The following is a 17,010-nucleotide window of genomic DNA, read 5'->3' on the forward strand; positions in this document are numbered from 1 at the left end:
GTCCATATATTTGAAATTCCTTGTGATTATACTAAACCTAAAAGAGGTTAGTAGGCATAGAATAAATCTATGTGGGTGTCCGACCAAAAGCGTCCGGCCCCGGCTCTTCAAATTAAAGATGTCTGACTCTGTCCGTCTAAGGGCGTCCGACTCTTCAGCAAAGAACGTCTGGCTCTTCTACTAGACGCGTTCAGCTTTTAAGACTAAAAGGCGTCTGGCCCTTCTTCTTGATCACGGGCTAGTAGAGACAAAAGATCAACCAGATACAAATGTATTGTAGTCCTTAAGCTTGTGAAAGCCGAGATTCATGACCTAATAATATATACTTAGCATGTGATATGATCCACATCAACTAAGGTCATGAGACGCCATCATTAAGATAGGAATGCAAAATGAATACGGCTTTACCTAAGGCAAAGAAATCGATGTCCACATCCATGAGAGTGTTCGGCCATAGAGCCATAATAAGAGATTATAAACTCACAACAATGATCATTGATCTTGAACACTCATGAGACAAGTAGTGGACATGTATAGACGAGGTCTATGACCCAGACATGGATCGGCCAGATCGAGACATAGGTTCATGATAACCATGTCTAGTACACTGTCCATAAGTACTTGGTTTATCCGACCATAGTAAAGAGTTAAGAGTAGACGATCACGTCTAGACTATGGACACATGCAAACACAATTTGCAAAGACCCAATAGTGATCCCCGAGAACAATATGGTTCACATTGTTAAGCACACATGCTTTACCGGGACACTCAATGTCAAGAGACATGAGAAACGACCGAAGAGGTCAAAGTGGTCTAGATATGGCTTAGTAATGAACTTGCCCGATTACTCCCTTCCTACATATACAGGAAAGATCACGTATCAGATGCGTAGAATGTAGAACCTACAGTGAGGTTCACATCAGGGGGAGTAGTGCGTGTTGTACTCTTTTTCCTTCATCATGGTTTTGTCCCACTGGGTTTTCCTGATAAGGTTTTAATGAGGCAACATGAAGCGTACTACAAATCCTGTATGGTTATGGCATCCAAGAGGGAGTGTTATAAATCATGGAGTGGATTGCCATTAACCAGGCTCGGACCGAGACTGGCCTAATACCTAGAAGATGGAGAGATGACCGAAGCCTAGAGAGAGTAGAGAGAGAGCCGACTTCAGGAGAGAGAAAAGCGGCCACAAAGCTTGGAGAAAAGGAAACCCTTTCCTTTTCCTAGTAGATGTAATCTTTCCATTATTATGTATTAGTAGTTTTTCTAATCCTAATGAGTTTAGGTTTTGGATACTTTTCATTTATCTTCATCTTGTAATCTTTATATAAAGGAACCCCCTTGATCATTAATAATAACAGAAATATTTAGTCTCTAAACTCTCTATTTACAACAGAAAACACAAAATTTAAAATAACCAAAATCAGCTGGAAGCTAAAACGGGAGTGCTAGACGAAAAAAAGGAGGGCTACCAACCAGGAAACAATTGACAGCATTTGAGAAGCTTGACAAACAAAACGAAAGACATAAAAAGAGCTTTAGTGAAAAGATACTGTTGAAAACGAGATAAACTTAACTTGCAATCAAGTACCGGCTCTAAGAGCAGCCGCATTAATGAACCCCCGGTTGGGGTTCATAATTTGAATTTTTTATTATTTTTTTTTCATTTTTCGTTTGATTTAAAAAAAAAAAAAAAAAAAAAATGACCAATAGCGGGCCGCCACGTGGCGTGGGGTCCGCTGAACAGTAACGACCCGGGTTCATGCAGAAGAAGCGCGGCGAGACAGAGTCGTGACTGTAGCATAATATAATAATTTTTTTTTTCGGGAAGCGTGTGAACCCCCCTAATAAACTTCCAATGCTGGTACCCTAAGCATGTACATATGGTGCAATTGCATAGGATCCAGTTTTATTTTACATATTTTTTTTATATTCAAAAGCAGGCGCAGTTCAAACATTTATGAAAAATATAAAAAATTAATAATGGGCCCTAAACTAATAAAAAAAAATTACAAATAAAAAAAATTTGTAATGTAAAATGTTGAAATCTGGTCCATTACCCTAAGCAACTGCTTATATAGCTTATCCTCTGAACCGGACCTGTTCAAAGGTCCACTTAATTTAAATTATAAATATTCTTACACTACGATATGAAAATATATGTAAAATTAGGGTCTATTTTAATATTTGAATAAGTTCCATTGAAATTTAAAGCTGACCCTACTCAAACCATTTTTTCACTGAAAAGAAGTTGGTAACAATTCATGGATCCACAAGATGATCCACCTTTGCCGAGAAATATCACTAAAACCACAACTCTCAACCAAAATTAAGAAGATTTCAACAAATTAAACTCTTGTTCTGCACTTATATTCAGTTTTCTTGTGTTTGAGATTTCTCATTGAAACCTTAGTTTTGGATCTGTTTTGGTGGGATAGGGAGGACCATATTGTAAATCATATTCATACTCACTTATATTCATTTATTTCTTTTTTACTTTTTTTTGAAAAAACTTATATTCATTTATTTAGACTTAAAAAAATTATATTAATAATTTTTATATGTGGATTACTTCTTTGTAAAAGAGTATTTTTTCAAAGGTTTTATGCATAGAATAAGCGATCGATCGTATTGACAAAGTCATATTGAGAGATGAGGCTTGGTAATTCCAGGTATAGGGAGTGATATATGCACCATCCTGGCTGTCGATTCGCTTAACCACTGTTAGAAAATCTCTTCTCAATGAAAGTCGTGTTGACAGACCCGCTTATGCTTAATTACAGCAATTGACAAAATCACGTCTTACGAATGGAAGATAGAAATCAAAGCTTATCAAAGATCTAATAAGGTCTGGAAAACTTAAGAACTTAGAAAAGCATTAGAGAGAAAAACTTAGACAGAGTTTTTTTTATAAAATTATTTGATGATATTTCACAATGGGGTATACACATATTTATAGGTGAAAATAAATCGCTGACATAAGCGTTTACCTCAGCGATTACATCATCGCTTCCATCACGCTTACAAAAGTTTATAGCAATTACCTCATCGCTTACATCATTATTGATTATTTTAAAACACACTTATTTTAAATAATTAAATATTGCTAATGACTTACTTAGTGGTCTATCTAGAACTCGGTGATGTGTTTATCGCAACATCCGTAGTGATCGTCTGGATATGTGTAATATTCTTCTGGTTTTTCGTAAGACTTCTGCGGATTGTCGTTGACTTCAATGTTGAAATTTTTTCCGATTTATCAATATTCATTGAGTCATCAGGGAGCTGTGAATCTTGGAAGTATTCTGGCAGGTAGTCTTGGGACTAAGGCTCGTTCTTTATCATCTTCGAGACCTCTGGAACTGATGGTGGATTTGCTTGTTTTCCATGAAAAATTGAAGATCTTCGCCGAAGCTCATTTGGTAGTCGCTTGGATAATAAGTCCAATTTGGAATAAAAGGAATATGAAATGTTTGTCTGGCATTGTTAAGACGGAATGCATGAGTTTGAAGGTTTTCATATGCTTTGCTGTCGTTGATGTTAAAATATGGTCGAACTCCTCGTTGATAGCCGTTGTGAGGAATGAAGGTAGGTAGCGCATGGATCTTGTCGGTTTTGTTGTTGATTTGAACGGGACGATAGAAAAAGTATATTGTGCGAGGATTAAACAAATGTAAGAAAATTTCACTAAGCTGCTATCATTGTTGTGTTTTCCCTCACTCATATCTATCAAACTTAGTTGTTATCATATATCTTAACGCTTGAAAGCGGTAATCTCCGAAAGCTTTAAAATTGTAGAAAGTACATTTGGGTTTCTTTTTTGAAAAAATTGGAAAATAAAGACATTTTATACTTCGATTTGTCAGAATAGGACTTTTTGAAAATTCTGTAGGTAAGTAGGATTTATAATTTTTTAAATACCATATTGCCCTCAAATTAGCATAGTTAAGATTTATATAATTAATATTAATATTTCGAAATATATTTAACCACTTTTAAAAAAACAAAAAAACAAAAAGTAAAAACAGAAAGTAAAAATAAAGGAAAAACAATAAAAAAAGTAGAAACAAAAGTCGATTTACCCTAGAGATTAACAAACCTCTCTCATCTTCTCCGCCGAAAGCTTGAAGCTCCTCCAATGGCGATTTTGGGTAAGAACAAAGCCAAATCGTTTCTTCACTCTTTAACTTTCATTTTTCATCTCTAATCTAGTTATTTTCGTCTTTCTCTTTGTTATCAGCCTGAAGAATTGGAGATTTGTTCTTACTCTACGACATCATCGGACGCTCTTCTTCTTCTTCCACCATCAATTTCATCAACATCTCACGTTTCTAAGAAGGTGAGTTTGCGATTACTTGTTTTGATTCTCTTAACCCTAGATTTCTTAAAGTTTCTCATCACTTAAATCCGATTTCTCTTATTTCTTAATCTAAATTACTTGAATGGGTTGATTAATCTCCTTATACATTACGCAATTCATGGATGTTATTGTTTGGATGTTTTGATTTTAGTTTCTTATCTTCGATTTTGGTCCTTTTTTGAAAGAGGGAAAATTGACAAATAGATTCGTTTTTGTTGTTTTCCGATTCAAAGGTTTGGTTTTTTGTCAAATCTTCTTCTTTTTTTGTTTGTGCTCTGATTATAAACTTCTTTTCTGTGATTGTAGGTATGTCTGAGGAGTTACCAAAGCGGTTGTTTAAGCCGGGTGAAGAGACCCAAGTGCATCAGATCAATAACAACTGCAAGATGGTACGCTATTTCAAAAGATTGATGGAGTGCTTTGATCGTGGGTAGACATCCCTGATTGCTTTAGCAATTGACGCATGTCTATCTGACACAAAAGCTAAGTCTTTACTATCAGGAATAACCACACTCAACTGTCTGAAGAACCACTCCCATGATTCTTCATTCTCTGAATCAGCAACTCCAAATGCAATTGGATACAAGTTGGAGTTACCATCTACAGCTGTAGCAACAAGTAGAATTTCTTTATATTTATTTTTCAGAAAAGTTCCATCAACAACAATCACCCTACGCATATGACTGTGAAATCCTCTAACTGATTGCCCAAACGACATAAATAGATACATGAATCTACCATCCTTCTTAGTGTCATAGTGAGTGTGTGTACCAGGATTAGCTTCTTTAATCATATGCAAATATTTTGGTATCTTTGCATAACTTTCGTCTGGTATACCTCTAACAGCTGCAATTGCATACTCACGAGCTTCCCAAGCGTGCCAATAAGTAATTTTGCAGCTATGTTCTAGCCTCATAAACTGAATGATGTCGTTTGCTTTGGGGCCATCATTGGCATCATCAAATCGATGTTGTATCAGCTTTCCAATAGTTCTTGCCGACGCCGTTTTTCCGAAGTTGCTTTTCTTTGAAGGAGCACATGAGTGTATACCCACACACTTATTGATCATGAAATATGTAGACCTATCAACACATTCCGCACGCACAGTCCAGTTGCACGTATTATCCTTACATCGTATAGACCACCACTTTTTCGTTGATTTGGTAACAAGGAAATCGTAATTATTCTTCATCGCCCAAATTTCCATTGTTGCCTTTAGGACACGTTTACTTCGGAAAAGTTGATCTTTCTTCACGAAATCTGTGTTCCCAGCTCGGCTTTCCTTTTCACTATCGCCATACTTTTCACTCTTTGAACCAGCATGACCGGAACCATCCTCAACGACATGATTCTTCCTTTTATCACAACACTTTTTTGATGGTTCTGCAAAATCTCCCAGATTTATGTCAGGAACTTCACCTTCCTCAACATTACTTGAATCACACGGTTCCTTATTGAGATCGATATTGACTCGTTCCTTTTTCTTTACACCAGTACCAGTACCAGAGAACGTGACACACAAGGTTGTAGAGGAACCCTTCTTTGCGTAGCCCACAAAGTTACACACTTGTCGATCATTACTGATACTAATGGGAGGATTTACTCTTTGATTGACCATCTCATAACTGAACTCGACATTAACCAAATTAGGGTCGACCCCATAATCTTCACACACCATGATCTTGAGTTCCTCCAGTAAAGTAGTAGTTTCTAATGTCACCGTTCGACCACGCCTTTGTTTGTCTGCCAAGAAACTCCACTCGTCACTGAAACTTGACATCCATACACCAGATTTAACGTAGATTAGAACCATCTTGTGTTGGTTGATAGAAGAGATTTTTGTCGATGAAGAAGAGAGAGGAACAAGGAACGAGGGAGATAGAGATCGTGTGAAGAGAAAAGGGAGAAAATCGTGGGGGGGGGGGGAGATATTTAGGAAATATTTAGTTAGGATATATTTAGGAAAGATATGATCACGAAATTTGGAAGTTTCCATTTTTACTTTATTTGGCAAGAATATACATCATACGTAAGGCATAAATATGTAGAGAGAATGGAAACTACATTCTGCCTTAGGCAGAAATATGTAGAGAGAATGAAAACTACATTCTGCCTTAGGCTATTATATAGTAAAAGGCAGAACAAGGTATGACTTGTAAAAAAGAAAAGGTATTTCACTGACTCTAGGATAGAACTTGTAAAAAAGCCGTAGGTAGACTGAAGATATCAAGATAGAATATTACGACAAAAAATCTAGCTAAGGTAAACTATTGAAGAAAGTGTAGTTTATATTTTCTATCCAAGGTAAACCTATGTACAATACTTTATATTCGATTTGTAGACTACGTAGATGGCTAGAATAAGTATTCTGTTATAGCTTTGATATTAAATAAAACATAGTTCCACAATTTTTAAAAATTAAATTTAAACATAAAAGTATATATACTTTGGTTTCCAATGATTCTACATTTTTTTATATTTTTTTACCTAAGTTTACTATTTTTTCCATAACACAAGGGCAAAACCAGTCCAAAACGACCAAAGTCTTATTTTGACAAACAAACTTCGAAAATCTCTTGTTTTTCCAATTCTCCCTTCTTTTTTTAACAGAATACATTTGGGGTTTCAAAGTATTAAGAAAGATGAAAAGAAAAACAAGAAAAGAGACGTGATGTAAAAAAGTCATTTTTACTTAAGAAACAGCTACATCTAATCTAAACACACTATTTTTTAGTGATTATTTTTGCTGACTTTTTAGACTTACACTTTACTAGCTTATCCGCTATATTTGAGAACATGTTTACAGTAGGGTATCCACTAGACCTGGAACTTTTATCCGAGATCCGGATTCGATTCGAGATTCGATCCGGATTCGATCCGAGATTCGATCCAGATTCGATCCGGATTCGATCCGAGATGCGATCCGGATCAAATCCGGATATCCGGAGTGGCCGAATCCGGATCCGGATAGTAAAATGTTGGATCCGTCAAAGTCGGATCCGGATCTGGATACCTTAATTTTTTAGTCTGGATATCCAGATCTGTAAGTTTTATTAATAACTATTTCAAAAATAGTAATATCAATATATAAAAATTAATTTTTAATATTTTTTTATAATAGTATATATAAATTTTATGTAAATTTTGTAATATTATACATAGAAATAATTAAAAACATTATATATTTTTTATTTTTAAATTATTTTGAATATTTTTTATATATTAATATTATTTTTTATTTATTTTAAGGATCCAAATCTGGATCCGGATATCCGCCGGATATTACAATTTTTAGAAGGATATCCGACACCCGAATATCCGAGAACCCCGGATCCGGATAAGGATAGTAAAATTATGGATCCGCCGGATAAGGATCCGGATCCGGATACCTTAAAATTATCTGGATATCCGATCCGTCTCAGGCCTAGTATCCACCATTTAATATCCATACATATAAAAATTCATGTATTTCATCACGCTAGCTTTATTTTTTTCTTGTTCATGGAAACTTGTACACCATTTCGTGTCCATCAATCTTATCCACTATTTATTTTCTGTAAAATCTATCCACCATTTCTTATTTACAAAACTTTATCTACACCTAATAGTTTCAGAAATCCATAAATCTCATAACTAAACATAATTCCTAAGAATATTGAAATTACATCTTTAGAATAATGGATTCACACTTTTTCATCGAAGAATTGCTTACCATAAGTGAAATTTGCATTTTATTTATATCCATAATCACTTAGATTGATTTTAATGGTGAATTCAACTTTTAAGGCTTAATTCTTTTGTAAGAAAGAATGTTAAACCTTTTGTGCCTCAGTCAAATTGGAATCCTATCATCGGAAGAAAGAAAGACGGTGATCATGCTTTGAGCCACCATGCTTGAGCCGCAAAAGATTTAAGAAAGAAAAAGATTCTATAGTTATGGATAATAGTATTTGTAAAAAAAATTTATCTAAAAAAATTCATACTTAAAATGAAGAAGGTGAAAAAGGAAAATATAGTTTTCCCAAAAGTATTTTAAAATTAACAAGGTATTAGGTGTTGACAAAAAAAAACAAGGTATTAGGTATGTATAGCGTCGAAATATCTTAAATAATTGTTTTCCGACATCAAATCAAAAGACGAGTCTATTAGTCAAACCAAAAAATTTCTAAATCTAGACCACAATAAAATAACTAACGTAAAACAGTTTCCTATCAAATTGTCTTAAATAGTTATAATGTATATTTATGGAATATGAAAAATATATAAGTAAATCCTTTATATATTAATTGAGGAGCATTACAATTTTTTGAGTGTAGCCACATATCATCACAGAATTATTAGAAAATAAGTTGGTCCATCTAAATATATATTATACTTTTTATTAAATTAACTATCAAATTGATTAACAATACATGAAAAATTGCAAATATTTATAGCTATGAAATCTTAATTGGTTATTTGAAAATCCTTAGTTAGTAAAATATGGAAGTTCGTACTATTTCAAAAACAATTGCAGATATTTGTAGCTATAGTTAGAATATATTTAAATGTGAGTAGTTAGTAATAGTATAGATTAAGAGAAATATATAAAGTATAGTTTTTTAAAAAGATTATACCTAGAATTAAGTTGAATCCAACTTTGTGATTCTATTTTAATAGATTGTACATATTAAGATATATGTTATGAAAATAAGATAAACTAAAACCATTTTGAAAAGATAAATGGTAAATAATTTTTTTTGAAAAGATCAGTGAACACAACTTCTCATTCTATATCACATTAAAAAATATCATATTACTATTAGTCAGAGTGTTTTTATGTTATTCTAAAAAAAACGAACAATAGGATAACAAAAAGAATATACATAAACTGTCATTCAAAATTTATACATGTTTTAAGAAAAAAAAAATTTACACAAGAAAGCTTCATGCTTAATTTGAAAGGAGTAACTATTATTATAATACAAATTTAAGTTTCATCCCGCGGAAGACGCAGATTATCACCTAGTTCACACTTATCTATTAATAATAGCAATCTTAATTAATTCCAAAGGCTGTGAATCCTACTTATGTTGGAAGGTTGTGTCTTTTCTAAAATAAGTCAATAAGGGTTGTGTCTTTTCAAAAAGTTCAATGTTGGAAGGTGGTGTCTTTTCTAAAAATTCATATAAATATCTTTTAAAAAATGAAAAGTTGTGACTATTCTTATAATTATCTTTTCAAAATAACTACTTTTAAATTGGAAGAATGTGACTATTCAAATTGAAGAATCGTGACTATTCAAATAGATTTTTAAAATCTATAAATAGTCTTTGACATGCGTTTCTTAAAATAAAGTTTTCACTTATCGAGCTAATAATAAAATGGTGGAAAAAAATGTTCTGAGTAGTTACATAGTTATAAATTTTTAGAAGATATTCAACAGTGTAATTGAAAAATATATTTAGTACTAAGATTATTGATTAATTATTTTTACTTTTGGGTTTTGAAACCTTAATATTTACCATATGTGTATATATAGGAAAATATAAATAAGATTGACAGTCATAATAATTATAACTGTAAAAGAGAGGAGGATTCAAATGAGACTGTGAGATGAAAACTGGGAAGATGAATGAAGGATCAAGTAAAAACTAGGCAAGAAGTCATCTGAATACAAAGGAAACTAAAACAAAGAAAACTAATTTAGTGAAACCTGGGAAACAAAAAGTTAACACAAGTGCTGAACGGCCAACAAGAAACAAAAAAATGAAAGTTGATTCTTTAAGTGTTCTAAAACGTGCTAGGCGTTCATTACACGTTAGATGACTGTATAGCGTCTAGTCGTATAGGCGGACGCCTAAACGGGGTATATACGGATCTATACTTTTACATAAAATATAAGTATAAGAATAATCTATATATATAAAAAAATGTTTGCCTCTCTCCTGTTGTGCCATGTCACTAATTCATTTTCTCTGTGTATGACACGTGTCCAACTTTTTTTTTCTCTCTTTTCGTATGGTTTGGTTGGGCTTCACGGGTGGCTTATTATCTGAGTTATTGAAAATTATTATCTGAGCCCAAGTCCACCATCATACTTCTTCTCCTACCAACTAAATTGAGACGAGCCAGCACAGAGTATGTGACATCCTCACCTGTGATCCGCATCACTTGATTAAATTCTAGAAACTTTGTTTCAAAAACTCCAGAAAAATTGGTTAACTCAATATTGTCTCTGTTTTTTCAGACTGAGAAAAAGCTGTAAAATTGAACCAAACAGAAAAAAACTGACACTTTATGTTGATGAAGTGTGAATCAAATCCCAATTTATCAAGTTAAACAGAGAAGAGAAAAGTGAAAGAAACAAACTAGGTTACAAGCGTGAAAGAAGATGACGGAGGAAAACGAAGTAGGGGAGCAAGACGAAGCAGAATTAAATGAAAAGGGAGTATAGGTGGTGAGGAAGAAGATGCGGTGAGGTGGTGATGGTGAAACAAAGAAGATGGGATGAGGAGGTGTGAAAGGAAGAAGAATAGGTTTTGTCGGCTGGGTATCAAAGGTATATTTTTCTTTTTCTTTTTATGTCACTTAACCATTCGTTTTATGTACTAACTCGAAATTAAGTCCATTAATAACCCAATAACAAAAATTCACTGATCCAAATAACTTTTGTTAAAACAAAAAACTAAAGTTCATTAGTACAAAAATATGGGTAATCTAGACGCCTAACAAACATGACCACCAATCTTAAAATAATACATCAAATGATTTATCATTTTAAAATCATAAACGTAGAATACATCATAATTTATTTAAAATAACATAACTAATAAATTTAGTTATACTACTATGACATAATAAATTTTAAATTCAACCTAGATGTAAGAGACATCTAATGTCTGAATTTAAAACCAACTTCGATTAGACATGACAAATCTAAAGCGGAATCTATAGGAGTAATAAGCAAAGAAGAAAGATTTGGTGAATCGAAGATGAGAGATACGATGTCTATTTATACAAAAATCTCACCGCCTATGCGACGCGACGACCGCATTGAAGGCACATCGTGGAGGTAATAATAAATGAGAGTTAAGTATCGTCTGAACCGTTACCGGAATCGCAAATCAGGACGGAGGCGATGGTGTAATCGCGAGACGCGATCTAGGGTTCTTCACTTACGGGCCTGGCAAATGAAGCCCAAATCAAAAGCGCGAAAAGGAGTGAAGAAAGCGCGGTATGTGGGGAAGCGAGACACGCGTCAACTCTATATCAAAAGAATTTACACGTGGACATGACGGGAGAGACTCAAACATTCTTTTATATAATTAGATAATAATTTTAATATTTTATTATACAAAAGTCAATAATATTAAATACATTATATTTATAAAATAATAAATATTTATATTTAGTCAAAAATATGTATATTTAATACAAGATCTAGCTAATTGTGAATAGAAACACAATCAATCTATCTATAAAAATAAAATAAAATTTGGACTCTTCTTAGAGAGTCAATTCAACATTTCATTTACCTCATGTTGACACATAAGCATTTTAAATAATAATCATCACGCTATTTTGTTTTTCATCGGATCTAATGGTTTTTGGTTTTATCGATTTAATAAATAAAATGAAATGAAGTGTAGAACCATTTGTAATTCGTTCTAGCTTCCACTTTGATTAATTGATGTCCTATTGGATTTGTTCGGTTTGGTATTGAAACTTGATTCAAACCGGACTTAGCTTTAAAATAACATTACAATTCAAATTCTATCTGTATATAAAATGAGTTAACATTGTATTTATATATTAAGTTTCTTAAATATATGCATATAAATTAAAATAAAATAATATTTTTAATTAAATCCGGTTTTATTTATGTTGATGTGTCAAAACGTAGATTCTATGTCATGTTGTTGAAATATTACAAGAGATTATATTCCCATTTATTTCGTTGTAAATATTTTCCTAGCTTATATAAATAAAATTAAAAAAAAAACAAAAATGGTTAAAAATGATAATTTCTGTACAACAATCTTTGACTAACAAAAAATATATAGATATGTGCATAATAAATACATAGTTTACGCTATAAATAAGATTAAAATTTCTGCAAAATATTATGTAAAAGTTTTAGTACTTCAGTAATGGAAATCAAAATATTATGCATTTCAGGTTTTTCAAAAAAATATGTTAGTTGTTTTAGGAAAATAATCCTCTCTGATAGAACAAAATATATTTAATTTAGTTTGAATGCAACTTTGGATCTCTTCAAAGAAACCAAATTTTACCAATGGGTCCTCCAAATCTTAACAACAAAAACATCTTGGTAGCTGATCTCGAATAGAACATAGAAATCATTATGAATCTCTTTCCCCATAATCTGAAATTCCATGCTAGAGATGCTCATATTTGTTTCTAACAAACAATAGAGCTTATTTTACCAAAACTGAGTATCAACCAATAATGAAGTTAAAAAATGAGACCAATGAACACCATGAACAATATTCCCAACCCAGGATTGCCAATTTCTCACCAAGATTGAGATTTTCTTTTCGTAAAATTATGCAAAGGTCTTATGGCTGGCGAGAACCTCAAAAAGAGTCATATACATTAGTTGTTAGATACAAATTATTCAACTGCAAATGACATAACAACTCACATGGTGATGCCAAAAATTCAAAACATAATTTACTTACAAAAAAGCTAATCAACAACTTAAATTAATAAATTTTAGAAAGAAAAAAAACTTCAATTAATATAATAGTATATCTCAATACCAACAAAATGTTCATTACGCGACGTCTCTATATTGAAAAAGAAGTGTTATAGAATTAATATGATCTTTATAGTGAAACAAAGAAACTGTCATCTCAATAATCTGGAAAATCGAAACCGTGATTGTTATCACTATACACAAATGGAGAAGTTCTTGGAGTTGGTTTTACGCTGAGTAACAAGTGTCTACACTCATCAACCACTATTCAGTTTTCACACTTTCCGGTTTCAATGTTTATAGTAATATTTTGATAAGATTTGCTTGACTACCTTTTTCACATTCAATAAAATTTTACTTTTAATAAGAGAAATGCAACTTTAAACAATCACCACATCGACTCCAATAGCATGACGAAAGACTATGATTTCAACATATAAATTAATTACTCTTATAACATACACAAAACTTTTACCCATAACCCAATCCTTCCTAACCTAAAATATTACAAACCACAAATAATCCACCAAATATGGGATCAATTTTTTGTAAAAGGAAACAATATGAAGACCATTTGAAGCCCTCATAGCATATCAATGCCACATCTCTTTAGCATAGAAACAACTATCTTTAACATAGAAACAACTATTGTTCTTTTTTTTTGCTAAACAACTATTATAGACAAGCAAAACATATCTTATCACATATAATTCTTCCTCACCTAAAATTTTTTAAAAAACAAAAATCATTATCGTACATATTTTTTGCAAATGCAAACCTAAAACAGAAGACAAAAAATCATACAAAATAATAATAACTTAGATCATAAGTAAAGTATATCCCGCCCGTAGGGCGGGCCGGCCCTAGTATATATATATATACATTATTTTTGAAAAAATTGAACATAAATCTATTTTAAATCCACTTTTATGTATAAGTATATAGTTTAACATATATAAATAGTTTTAAATTATAAAACTTAAAGCCATTTTAAATATATAAAGATGATAAATTTAAAATGATTTTGCAACAATTATACTAATATCTACAATCATATAAATACATAAAAGTAATATAAATAATAACATTAATAAAATATAATAATAATATTAATAGTTTATTTTTTGAATATTAATGCTTAAAATCCGCCTAGACGTCCGCGTAGACCACATAATATCTGTCTAAGCGCTATTATTCGCCCAAATTATATAAACCCGCATAAAACACTGTATAACATAAAACAGTACGGCCGACAACCGACAACCGTACGACGCCTACACTCCGCCTAGACGGGCGCCTAGACCGTATTTTAGAACACACACATAGACATTGTCTATGGAAGTATTTGTAATTAAAACTTACATTGTATTTAATATTTTTTAAAAAATATTAATTCTTAAGGATTATTTACACATAACTTTTTTTATGTTACCAATTTTAAAATCAATTCCTGCTAAAGAAGTAGTCACATTTTTAAAGATTATAATTACACGAGGCACTTCTGCATTGTCTGTAAACTTGTCGAATAGATTAAATCGATAGATAATAGTTACATGTGGCTGTACTGCGTGTTCTACAAAATTCTTCCTTTTCATAAGTCTCCTTCTTCTTAACTTCTTCTCTAAATTGATTTTACACTGACGGTTCGAACATGCTATTGTAAAGATATAGAACAGAAAATCTCCAGAATAAAGTATACCAAACTAGAGATTCATAATAACATTTAAAAGAACCATTACATATAATATTTATTTCCCTTATTAAAACGCTAATTAATCCAATTTATTTATATCAATATTATTATTTTAATGATACAAAACGAGACGACGATCGCAAGAACACAAATACCTCCTCTTGATCTCGAAACAGAGAGAAACGAAACAAAACATCCATTTTATGACGACATCAAGCATTTGAACTTTACCTCCACAGTAAAGACACTACCCAGGTGCTTGGTGTCTCCCTAACTCTGTCTCTTCATCATCACTTAAACACACCAGACACATCTAAATTGGATTTAGAAATTCTGGCCTACACAGCAGCAGTTTCTTCAAGTATATTTTTGGGTTTCTTTTTATTTTACTACTATCAACGCGTCTTTATTATTTTTTTTTTTTGAAACTTTGTTTTTTTAAATATGGAAGTTTTATAGTTATATTAAAACACATGTTATTCTACCTAACTTACCAAATAAAAAGAGCGAGAGATCATGCGACGTGATCATTTGTGTCTATGACACGAAACGATTTGAATACTAGTGCTTGTATGAAGTTAATTGTTTGTAAAGAAAAGAATATAAGTTTTTTTATAGTTAAGTTAACAGTTAGATAAATATAATTGTTTGTAAAGAAAATCATTACTTTATTAATAGATATATATATAAAATTAGTTATGATACTAGCTAACCCCACGTTTTGTGATTTTAACAAACAAAGTGAGGTTAATGTTTGGATTGACTTATGTAGTTACGTTATAATTTTTTATTTAAGAAGTCCAAATGAAATGAATAGTTGCATTTTAAAGGGTTATGTCTTTTCACTAATTAGTTTAATAACCGTTTCATTCCTCAGTAAATGTAAATTGTTAAAAGATCATGTTTTTTCACCAATTAGTTTAATAATTGTTTCGTTCCTCTATAAATACAATTTGACACTATGTTTTAAATTCAAATTTCCTTTCATTAATTTACAAAAAAATAACTGGTGAATAAGAGATCGTCAACGAGTTAAACAAAATGGACATACATCCAGGTAATTTTCCACTCAAAAAAAAAAAAAAAATATATATATATATATATATATATATATTTGTTAAACCAAAATTGTCAGTTTAAAAAAAAGTAAGAAGCAGAAAATCTTTTAGTTTTTAATAATAAGAAAGTATACAAATGATTATTTTTTCTTTTTCACTTGAGTATATATGTTTATATCAAATTCGTATATTACGTTATTTTTGGAAGTGAAATTTAGTTGTTATGATTATCTTTGTATTAAACACATATATTGTTGAAAAAAAAAAACATATATATTAAAATATATAAATATTTATTTTTATAAAATGAGTTTCCGTGCGACATCGCACGGTTTCTTACCTAGTCCTTTTAACATGAATTGGCTATTTCACTTTGGCAATGTGATAAACGGTTTTTTTTGGCGCAAATTTTCCAAAAATTAAAGGTTTAAAAGAAAATAGGAAAAGTATCATCTGATAACAAATTTAAAAACCAAGGAAATATATGTAATTTAAGAAAGTTCCTGATTTGGCTAGAACCAGAGGAAAAGCAGAGAAACTAAGCATTTCGTCTAATACAATTTCAGAGAATACCTTTAGATGTGAATTTTCATAAAGCAGGTAAAACTGTGGGCTGTAATATGTTTATGTAATGTTTCTAGTAATTTGTATTAGGGAAAAAAAAAATTCAATTCCTGAGAGAGGTTTTCAGTGAAATTGATAATCTTCCTTCCTGATTAGCTTGAACTTGATTCGAACATAGTTTGGTAAGCTCCTCGTTTCCTTTGATTCTAATTGTCTCTTACGCCTTGATTTTTTTTACTTTTCAACTCTTAAAATTAGGAAATTGGAAGTATTACTATATTTCAATCATTGCTTCTCGTTACCTAAAGTGTTTGATTTTGATTCTCAGTTGTTGTTGTTCAGAGTTAAGACGAATCTATTTCTCAAACTCTTAGCATTACCGATTTTGTTCATAGGGGAATTTCGATTAATAACCAAATAAATTACTAGGAATTTGATATATTCTTTGAGTATCTATGGTTGATAATGCCATTTGTATCTGAATATTATCTTTCCAACTGGTTCTGTATCACTAGACCTGACCATATAGGTATCTCGTAGTTTTGATAAGAGATTTAAGAAATTTAAGAAATTCATGAAATTTAAGAAATTACTTAGTGGTCTATCTCGAACTCGATGATGTGTTTATCGCAA

The 17,010-nt window shown here is 31.5% G+C and overlaps 1 long non-coding RNA gene and 1 pseudogene across 1 annotated transcript; both read right to left on the reverse strand.

Moving 5' to 3' along the window:
- Window positions 1-10,301: 10,301 nt before the first annotated feature.
- On the reverse strand, window positions 10,302-11,221 carry LOC125591377. Its single transcript, XR_007327370.1, has 2 exons — window positions 10,713-11,221; window positions 10,302-10,498 (listed from the first exon to the last, which is right to left on the reverse strand). It is a non-coding gene; the product is annotated as an uncharacterized LOC125591377 (long non-coding RNA).
- A 2,449-nt stretch (window positions 11,222-13,670) lies between these two features.
- On the reverse strand, window positions 13,671-15,772 carry LOC125591378 (annotated as a pseudogene).
- Window positions 15,773-17,010: the final 1,238 nt, after the last annotated feature.

Source organism: Brassica napus, chromosome C8, assembly GCF_020379485.1.
Source record: "Brassica napus cultivar Da-Ae chromosome C8, Da-Ae, whole genome shotgun sequence".
Taxonomy (NCBI): domain Eukaryota; kingdom Viridiplantae; phylum Streptophyta; class Magnoliopsida; order Brassicales; family Brassicaceae; genus Brassica; species Brassica napus.